This window comes from Oryctolagus cuniculus, chromosome 2 (genome assembly GCF_051225735.1).
Source record: "Oryctolagus cuniculus isolate XC-2025 breed Fujian yellow rabbit chromosome 2, ASM5122573v1, whole genome shotgun sequence".
NCBI classification, from domain to species: domain Eukaryota; kingdom Metazoa; phylum Chordata; class Mammalia; order Lagomorpha; family Leporidae; genus Oryctolagus; species Oryctolagus cuniculus.
Window position 1 is genome coordinate 155,302,976 of NC_142868.1, and position 9,462 is coordinate 155,312,437.

General features: G+C 40.0%; 1 pseudogene; it reads right to left on the reverse strand.

Moving 5' to 3' along the window:
• Positions 1–8,014, reverse strand: part of LOC100341762 (TP53-regulated inhibitor of apoptosis 1 pseudogene) — a 190,724-nt pseudogene extending 182,710 nt beyond the window's left edge.
• Between the last annotated feature and the right edge of the window lie 1,448 nt (positions 8,015–9,462).

Sequence of the window (9,462 nt, forward strand, 5' to 3'; positions counted from 1 at the left end):
GCATACAGAAACTTCTCAATTTGATGCAATCCCAAATGTTAATTTTGGTTTTGACTGCCTGCACCTCTTGGGTCTTTTCCAGGAAGTCTTTCCTGGTGCCAATATCTTGAAGGGTTTCCCCAATGTTCTCTAATAATTTGATGCTGTCAGGTCGTAGATTTAGGTCTTTAATCCATGTTGAGTGGATTTTTGTGTAAGGTGTAAGGTAGGGGTCTTGCTTCATGCTTCTGCACGTGGAAATCCAGTTTTCCCAGAACCATTTATTGAATAGACTGTCCTTGCTCCAGACGTTGGTTTAAATCCTTGATCAAATATGAGTTGGCTGTAGATGTTTGGGTTGATTTCTGGTGTTTCTGTTCTGTTCCATTGGTCTATCCATCTGTTTCTGTACCAGTACCATGCTGTTTTGATTACAACTGCCCTGTACTATGTCCTGAAATCCGGTATTGTGATGCCTCTAGCTTTGTTTTTGTTGTACAAGATTGCTTTAGCTATTCGAGATCTCTTGTGCCTCCATATGAATTTCAGCATCATTTTTTCTAGATCTGAGAAGAATGTCTTTGGTATCTTGATTGGCATTGCATTGAATCTATAAATTGCTTTTGGGAGAATGGACATTTTGATGATGTTGATTCTTCCAATGCATGAGCATGGAAGATTTTTCCAATTTTTGGTATCCTCTTCTATTTCTTTCTTTAAGGTTTTGTAATTTTCATCGTAGAGATCTTTAATGTGCTTGGTTAAGTTTATTCCAAGGTATTTGATTGTTTTTGTAGCTATTGTGAATGTGATTGATCTTAGAAGTTCTTCCTCAGCCATGGCATTGCTTGTGTATACAAAGGCTGTTGATTTTTGTGCATTGATTTTATATCCTACCACTTTGCCAAACTCTTCTATGAGTTCCCATAGTCTCTTATTAGAGTTTCTTTGGATCCCCTAAATAAAGAATCATATCATCTACAAAGAGGGATAGTTTGAGTTCTTCCTTCTCAATTTGTATCCCTTTAATTTCTTTTTCTTGTCTGATGGCTCTGGCTAAAACTTCCAGAACTATGTTAAATAGCAGTGGTGAGAGTGCGCATCCCTGTCTGGTACCAGATCTCAGTGGAAATGCTTCCAATTTTTCCCATTCAATAGGATGCTGGCCATGGGTTTTTCATAAATTGCTTTGATTATATTGAGGAATGTTCCTTCTATACCCAATTTTCTTAGAGTTTTCATCATGAAAGGGTGTTGAATTTTATCAAATGCTTACTCTGCATCTATGGAGATAATCATATGGTATTCCTTCTGCAGTCTGTTAATGTGGTGTATCACATTGAGTGATTTGCGAATGTTGAACCATCCCTGTATATCAGGGATAAATCTCATTTGGTCTGGGTGGATGATTTTTCTGATGTGTTGTTATTCTATTGGCAAGAATTTTATTGAGGATTTTTGCATCTATGTTCATCAGAGATATTGGTCTGTAATTTTCTTTCAGTGCTGCATCATTCTCTGGCTTAGGGATTAAGGTGATGCTGGCTTCATAGAAAGAATTTGGGAGGATTACATCTTTTTCAATTGTTCTGAATAGTTTGAGAAGAATTGTAGTCAGTTCTCCTTTAAATGTCTGGTAGAATTCAGCAGTGAATCCATCTGGTCCTGGGCTTTTCTCTCTTGGGAGGGCATTCATTACTGATTCAATTTCTGTCTCAGTTATGGGTCTGTTTAGGTTTTCTATGTCTTCATGGTTCAATTAGGTAGTTGCATGTGTCCAGGAATCCATCCATTTCTGATAGGTTTCCCTGTTTGCTGGCATACAACTCTTTGTAGTAGTTTCTGAATATTCTTTTTATTTCTGTGGTGTCTGTTGTTACATTTCCTTTTTCATCTCTGATTTTATTGATTTGGGTCTTTTCTCTTCCTTTTTAATTAGTTGGGCCAATGGGGTGTCAATTTTGTTTATTTTTTCAAAAAAAACAGCTCTTTGCTTGGCTGATTTTTTGTAATTTTTTTTTGGATTCAAACCTGTTGATTTCTTCTCTGATTTTAATTATTTCTCTTCTCCTACAAGTTTTGGGGGCTGGTTTGCTGCAGTTTTTCTAGGTCCTTGAGATGTGCTTAAAGCTCATTTATTTGGTACCTTTCCAATTTCTTGATATAGGCACCTATTGCTATAAACTTGCCTCTTAATACTGCTTTTGCTGTATCCCATAAGTTTTGATATGTTGTGTTGTTATCCTCATTTACTTCCAGAAACTTTTTGATTTCTCTTTTGATTTCTTCTATGACCCAGTGTTCATTCAGGAGCATGTTGTTCAATCTCCATGTGTTTTCATACTCTCTAGGGTTTCCTGAGTTGCTAATTTCCAACTTCATTCTGCTGTGTTCTGAGAAGCTGCATCGTATGATTCTAATTCTTTTAAATTTGCTGAGACTTGCTTTATGACCTAGTATGTGATCAATCCTAGAGACGGTTCCATGCACTGCTGAGAAGAATGTAAAGTCTTTAGATGTAGGGTTGAAAGTTCTGTAGATATCTGTTAGATCCATTTGGGCAATAGTGTCAATTAAATCTGCTGTTTCCTTGTTGATCTTCTGTCCTGTTGATCTGTCTATTTCTGAGAGTGGAGTATTGAAGTCCCCCAGTACTATTGTACTGGAATCTAAGTCTCCCTTTAAGTCCCTTAACAAATCTTTTAAATAGACTGGTGCCCTGTAATTAGGTGCACAAACATTTATAATAGTTACATCTTCCTGTTGAATTGAACCCTTAATCATTATATAGTGTCCCTCTTTGTCTCTTGTAACAGTTTTTGTATTAAAGTTTATTTTGTCTGATATTAGTATGGCTACACGTGCTTTTTTTGGTTTCTGTTGGCATGGAATATCTTTTTCCAGCCTTTCACTTTCAGTCTGCATGCATCTTTGTTAGAAAGATGTGTTGCTTGTAGGCAGCAAATAGTTGGGTTTTGTTCCTTAATCCATTCAGCCAGTCTGTACCTTTTTACTGGAGAGTTAAGTCCATTAACGTTTAATGTGACTATTGATATGTGATGACTTTGCTCTGCCATTTTCCCAAAGATATTTTCTAGTATATGCTTTGAGCTTCCTATGCTCTTTTACTGGTAGGTTTACTTCCTTTACCTTCTTTCATATTGATGGCCGTGTTTCTCTGTTTCTGAGCGTAGCACATCTTTAAGCATCTTTTGCAGGGCCGGATGAGTGGCGGCAAACTCTTTCAATTTCTGTTTTCTATGAAAGGTCTTTATTTAACCTTCATTCACAAATGAGAGCTTAGCAAGATATAATATTCTGGGCTAGCAATTTTTCTCTCTTAGCACCTGTGCTATGTCTCGCCATTCCCTCCTAGCCTGTAGTGTTTCTGATGAGAAGTCTGCTGTGAGTCTAATTGGAGATCCCCTGAGAGTAATCTGACGTTTCTCTCTTGCACATTTTAGGATCTTTTCTTTATGTTTCACTGTGGTGAGTTTAATTACCACGTGTCGTGGTGAGGATCTCTTTTGGTCATGTTTACTAGGGGTTCTATGAGCTTCCTGTACTAGGATGTCTCTGTCCTTCTCCAAACCCGGAAAGTTCTCTGCTAGTATCTCACTAAAAAGGCCTTCTAATCCTTTCTCTGTCTCCATGCCTTCAGGAACTCCTAGAACTCGAATGTTGGTTTTTTTAATAGTATCCTGTAGATTCCCAACAATATTTTTTAGATTTCTCATTTCCTCTTCTTTTCTTTGGTTTGACTGTATGTTTTCCTGTGCTCTGTCTTCTAAGTCCGATATTCTCTCTTCTGCTTCACTGACTCTGTTTTTAGACTCTCTAATGTGTTTTTCATTTGATCTATTGAGTTCTTCATTTCATTTTGATTTTGCTTCACTATCACACTTTTCCTGTTCTGCTAGTTTCTGCATTTTATTTTGATTCTTCCTTAAAATTTCATTTTCATGAGAGAGATTTTCTATCCTGTCCAATAAGGATTTCTCTAGTTCAAGAATTTGCTTTTGAAAACTTCTAAATGTTCTTATCATAAATTTTTTGAGATCCGCTTCTTGCATTTCTCCTATCTCATCATCTTCATAATCTTGGCTTGAGGTTTTTTATTTATTTGGAGGCGTCATAGTGTCTTCGTTGATCTTGTTCCCTCAGTTTTTTTATTTATTGCTTGGCATTGTGAATTCTTCTTCCCTCACTGTGAGTTTTTTTTTTTTTTTTTTATACTATGTCTGTGTTAAGTGGACTGTCTGCTGTTGTAGGAGCCTTGGAGGCTTGAGATAGGTGTGGCCAGAGAGCCCTGCTTGGTTCTTCAGGGTTAAGGGTATGCGAAAGGTGACACCCTCAGGTTAGGTGTGGTAAATCTCTCTTTATTTATTTATTTATTTATCTATATTCAAGAGGGAAGTAATACCGCACAGCTAAGCAGAATTCATGGTATTTAGCTTCTGATCTCTGGCTTATATGTGTATATCATTCATCTGCTTTTTCCAACAGACCACTCAAAGAATCTGTGCAGGCTTAGTTTCTCCTGTGGTCTTCCACCGGGTTGCCTAGGTTACTGAATTGTAGTGTCTCTGGAGAGTACTCATGTGACCTCTGTGAGTTCTTTCACCCACTGTTCCCCCCACCCCGCCTCAGTTCATTAGCTCTACCCTTTTGTTATGTATATCCAGAATGATGCCTGCTCTTTGTCTCTTGCTTGCCTTTGCAAGGTCGGTGGAGAGAGAAACTCACCCATACCAGTACCCCCCTCACAATTTTTTTTTTCTTCTCTCCTGTAGTCAGTCTGGTGAACTTTCCCGCCTCATGCTCACTTCCCTCTAGACTCTGTCCACCGTTTCCCAGCCAATGTCTCAGGTTACTGAACTCACCTCCCCTTCCAGTGCCGATGTGTGTACTCAGAGCTGTGGGCTTCCCTGCTCTCCCCGCTGGTTGTCTGTGTCACATCCACTAGATCCGGAAGGGTTTCCTCTGCATTTTTCCCCTGAGCCTTTCCCTGTGATTACTGTAATTCCTCTTTTATCAACCTATCTTTTCCTGGACTATCAGTGCGTGTCCTCACTATTCTGCCATCTTGGCTCCTCCCCCGCCGACTTTGATCTTATTCCGACAGGGTCATAGTCAAAGTGGAAGTTCTCTCCTCCCTTCAGAGAAAGGTACCTCCTTCTTTGATGGCCCCGTTCTTTCCACTGGGACCTCACTCATAGATATCTTTCATTTAGGTCTTCTTTTTTTTTTTTTTTTTTCCAGGGTGTCTTGGCTTTCCATGCCTAAAATACTCTCATGGGCTCTTTAGCCATATCCGAATGCCTTAAGGGCTGATGAGACAGAGAGATCTTTCATCAGCTGATTTGCTCCCTAGATGGCTGCAACAGCCAAGACTGGCCCATGCCAAAGCCAGAATCCAGGTGCTTCCTCTGGGTCTCCCACATGGGTGGCAGGAGCCCAAACACTTGAGCCATCCTTGACTGCCTTTCCCAGGCAATTAGCAGAGAGCTGGATCAGAAGTGGCACAGCCAGGACACAAACTTTCACTCACATGGGATGCCGGGATCACAGATGGCAGCTTTACCTGCTATGCCAAAATGCTGGTTCAAGAAGCTTTTGTTTCACGTGCTAGGGTTCACGATAGTCAATTATAAAATCTTGGATGATGAGAATTGATTGGAGTGCAGTATTCCCTCCACAGGACCTTTACATGTGTCTTTTCCCCAATTTAGCAGCTTGCCCTCTCTCTGGCACTGTTCTTGCTTGTCTCCATTTCTTTAGCCATATCAGTTTATACTGATTGCTCCTTTTTCCCTTCCTCAGAGTCCTGCCTGAGAATTCACACTGGATTAGACCCCACTGGCTTTATCTGCCCACAGTTTTTTTAATTCTTCTTCAAAACATTTGTTGTAGCTGCTAATTGTATTGCATTGTGATTGCTTAAATAATAGTTAATTTTTTCCTAACCTGTCTCTGACCTCCTAAAGATAAGGAAACTGGCTCTTGGCTTATCATTTGAATTCTAGTACTTCACACAATGACTGACAGGTAAGAGATTTGATAAATACTTATTTATTTGAGCAATGGAAGAATCTTTAATTTCTCTCTCCTTAAGCTGGAATCAAATTGTCAGTTTATCTGGGTGCATTAGACTGCTTGAGATCCCCTAATACGGCCAGCGCTGCAGCTCACTTGGCTAATCCTCCACCTGCGGCGCCATCCCCTGGGTTCTAGTCCCAGTTGGGGCACCAGATTCTCGATTGCTCCTCTTCCAGTCCAGCTCTAAGCTGTGGCCCGGGAAGGTAGTGGAGGATGACCCAAGTGCTTGGGCCCTACACCTGCATGGAGACCAGGAGGAAGCACCTGGCTCCTGGCTTCAGATTGGCACAGCGCTGGCCACAGAAGCTATTTTGGGGGTAAACCAGTGGAAGGAAGACATTTCTTTCTGTCTCTCTCTCTCTCACTGTCTAACTCTGCCTGTCAAAAAAAAAAAAAAAATATCCCATAATGCAATTCCATAGGCTGGATGCCTAGAACAACATGAATTTATGTCTCACAGTTCTAGAAGTTAAGAAGTCCAAGATCAGCATGCAAGCTTATACAGTTCCTGATGAGGACTCTATTTCTGACTTACAGACTCCAAGCCATGGCTCATTTGCAGTCAAAGATACAAGCTGGAGGAAGATAGTAGCTACTTTTAAGATGGCTTCCTTTTTACTGTGCCCTCACATGGTGGAAGAGTAGGGGGGATCTCTCCTCCTCTTCCTTTAATTCTTTATTTAAAATACAGAGAGATGATGATGAAAGATATCTTTTCTGTTGGGTCACCCCCAAAATGCCCATGACGGTTGAGGCTGGGCCAGGCCAAAGCCAGGAGCCAGGAACTCAGTCCAGGTCTTCCATGTGGATGCCAGGGACCCAAGTACTTGAGTCATCCCTGCTGCCTTCCAGGATGTACATTAGCATGAAGCTGGAATGAGGGGCTGCTCCTGGCTTTGGGGCACCCCACCTCTGGCTGTTGTGGCCATTTGGGAAGTGAACCAGCGGATGGAAGACTTCTCTCTCTCTTCCTCTGCATCTCTGTAGCTCTACCTTTCAAATAACTAACTAAATCTTTTTTTTTTTTTTTTAAAGAAGCTGGAATCGGGAATATAGCCATGACTCAAATCCAGACATTCTGATATAGGAAGTGGGTGTCCCAGGAAGGGTCTTAATTACTGTACCAAATGCCTTCTCTCTTAAAAGGCCACAATAACAGTTATTATTCCCCCACAGAAATAGTATCAATAGAAGATATATATGTTTAATAATTTAATATGTAATATATTGTACCTTTATAATGGTTATGGCTCACGTGATTATAGAAGCTGAAAAGCCCCATGAACTGCTAACTGTAAGCTGGTAAACTAGGAAGGTCAACAGTGTAATTTAGTGTGAGCCCAAAGAAATGAAAACCAGAGAAGCCAACAATATAATTCCCAGGCCAAAGGCCATAAAACTAGGGGACACAGGCTGATACCACGATGCTTTAGATCAAGAGTGCTGATGTCACAGCGTAGGAAATGATGGATATCCCGGCTTCAGCAGAGCAAGGGAAGTTCCCCTCTCTCGGCATTTTTGTTCTGTTTGGACTCTGAATTGATTGGATAATTTCCACCCATGTAAGTGTTGGCTTTCGCTCTGCTCAGTTCATGAATTCAAATGCCAGAGTCTTCTAAAAATGTCTTTACAGATACTCTGAGATATTGTTTACCAGTCACCTGAGACTGTCTTAGCCAGTCAAGTTGACATGGAAAATTAACCACCATTGTCGTGAATCCTGTTGGATCAGGGACCTCCAAGTATGAACTCATTTGATCTTTGTCACTGCCTCACCAGTCCTATCTCCCAAAACAGTCATTGGGAGCTCGAGCTTCATCCTGTGAATTGAGAGGTGAGGAGGAAGGGCACAATTCAGTCCGTACCACTCGCTTAAACTTGTTTGACCTGAAGTTTTCTCAGTGTCTTCCATCAGATGTTCACTTTCACTCTGCATTTTTCACTTTCCTCTTCTGTGAACAAACAAGTTTATAAGAGAATTTTCACTTGGGCTGCACTATGGATTCTCCCCTCTTTCTTCCTTAGTGTTTAGTTTTCAGGAAAATAAGAATCTTTTCTGAACACTGTTGTTTTCTTTGAATTTAAAGTTCTCATGCAGGATGGCAACAAAAGTGTAAAAATATAAGCAAGACTCAGAAATTCATGTTGACTCATTATTCGCAAACATGTACTCATTAAACCTCCAGTATTTGACACTGAAATCACTGAGCTTTGATATTTTTAATTCTCCTGCGGTTCTTGTTTTCCTCCAGATTGTCTCCTTGAGAAAGTGAACCCTGATTCTTGATAGTTTGCCTCCACAGAAAGGTCTTATATCGCTATACAAGGTTTCTGTTTTATTTTTTAAACCACTTGTATTCCTCTGCCTAAGGCAGTCATCTGGAAATTACATTTGTTAATAAACTGTGCTTTATAAATTTTGCTTTTTCCCGTGAAAAAGCCACTTTTCCTGTTTTTCTTTGTCAACAAACCATTGGAAGTTGTGTGGTTGAGAACGCAGGGCTAGCAGAGGAGCAGCGCCTGCCCCACGTGAAGGGCTTGCTTCCTAAACCCTGCTTTCATGTGCACTTAGCATGAAGGGCTCCATTCTGTACTCCTCCCACCCCCAATTTTGCTTTAAGTTCTTTTTCTGTAATTGATTTTTCAGATTTCATTGAACTTGCAAATGAATGTAAAAATCTGTTAAACTCTTAGTTTATTAATGCACTGCTAAATTGTCTGGTTATTTCTAAGCTGCATCAGGTGTGAACTAGGTGTGTGAACAGGCTACTTGAATACTGATTTTGAAGGTCTGTAGTGAATAACATTCCACTTGAAAAAGCAGTTTCAAGCTAACTTACTGCATTAATGGGACTGTCATATTGACTAGACTTGTGGAACAAGAAATAAGCTTCCTTCCCTGCCACTTTACCCTATTAGAATTTCATACAAGGCCAGACTCTTTTAAATGTCCCTTTTAAACAGAGGGATTTAAACAGAGGGAATACATCTTTCTGATCCATTCAGAGTGGAGCCAAGAGCATTTATGACAAAGGTGACCAGGTAATGGCAATAATGTAAAATAGGGTTAAAAAAAATCCTCTCACATGGCTCTGCTGATTCATTCCCTATTCATGTGGACCTATTTGTTACTTAGACCGCACCAAGGACAAATTGATCTATTAAAGTGTTGGTGCCAAATTGTTATGTATTTTTTTAACTTAAATATATTAGGTATCCATTTATATTCCAAAACATGATGGAAAACCAAGTTGAATTAATCATTGTTTTTGCCTTCAGGGGTATTACAGTCTATCAGGAAAAAAAAAAACATGAATAATGAGAGACAGAGAGGGAGACACCAACCTTCTGTGATGATTAAGTGCAGAGAAACTCAGAGGAGTA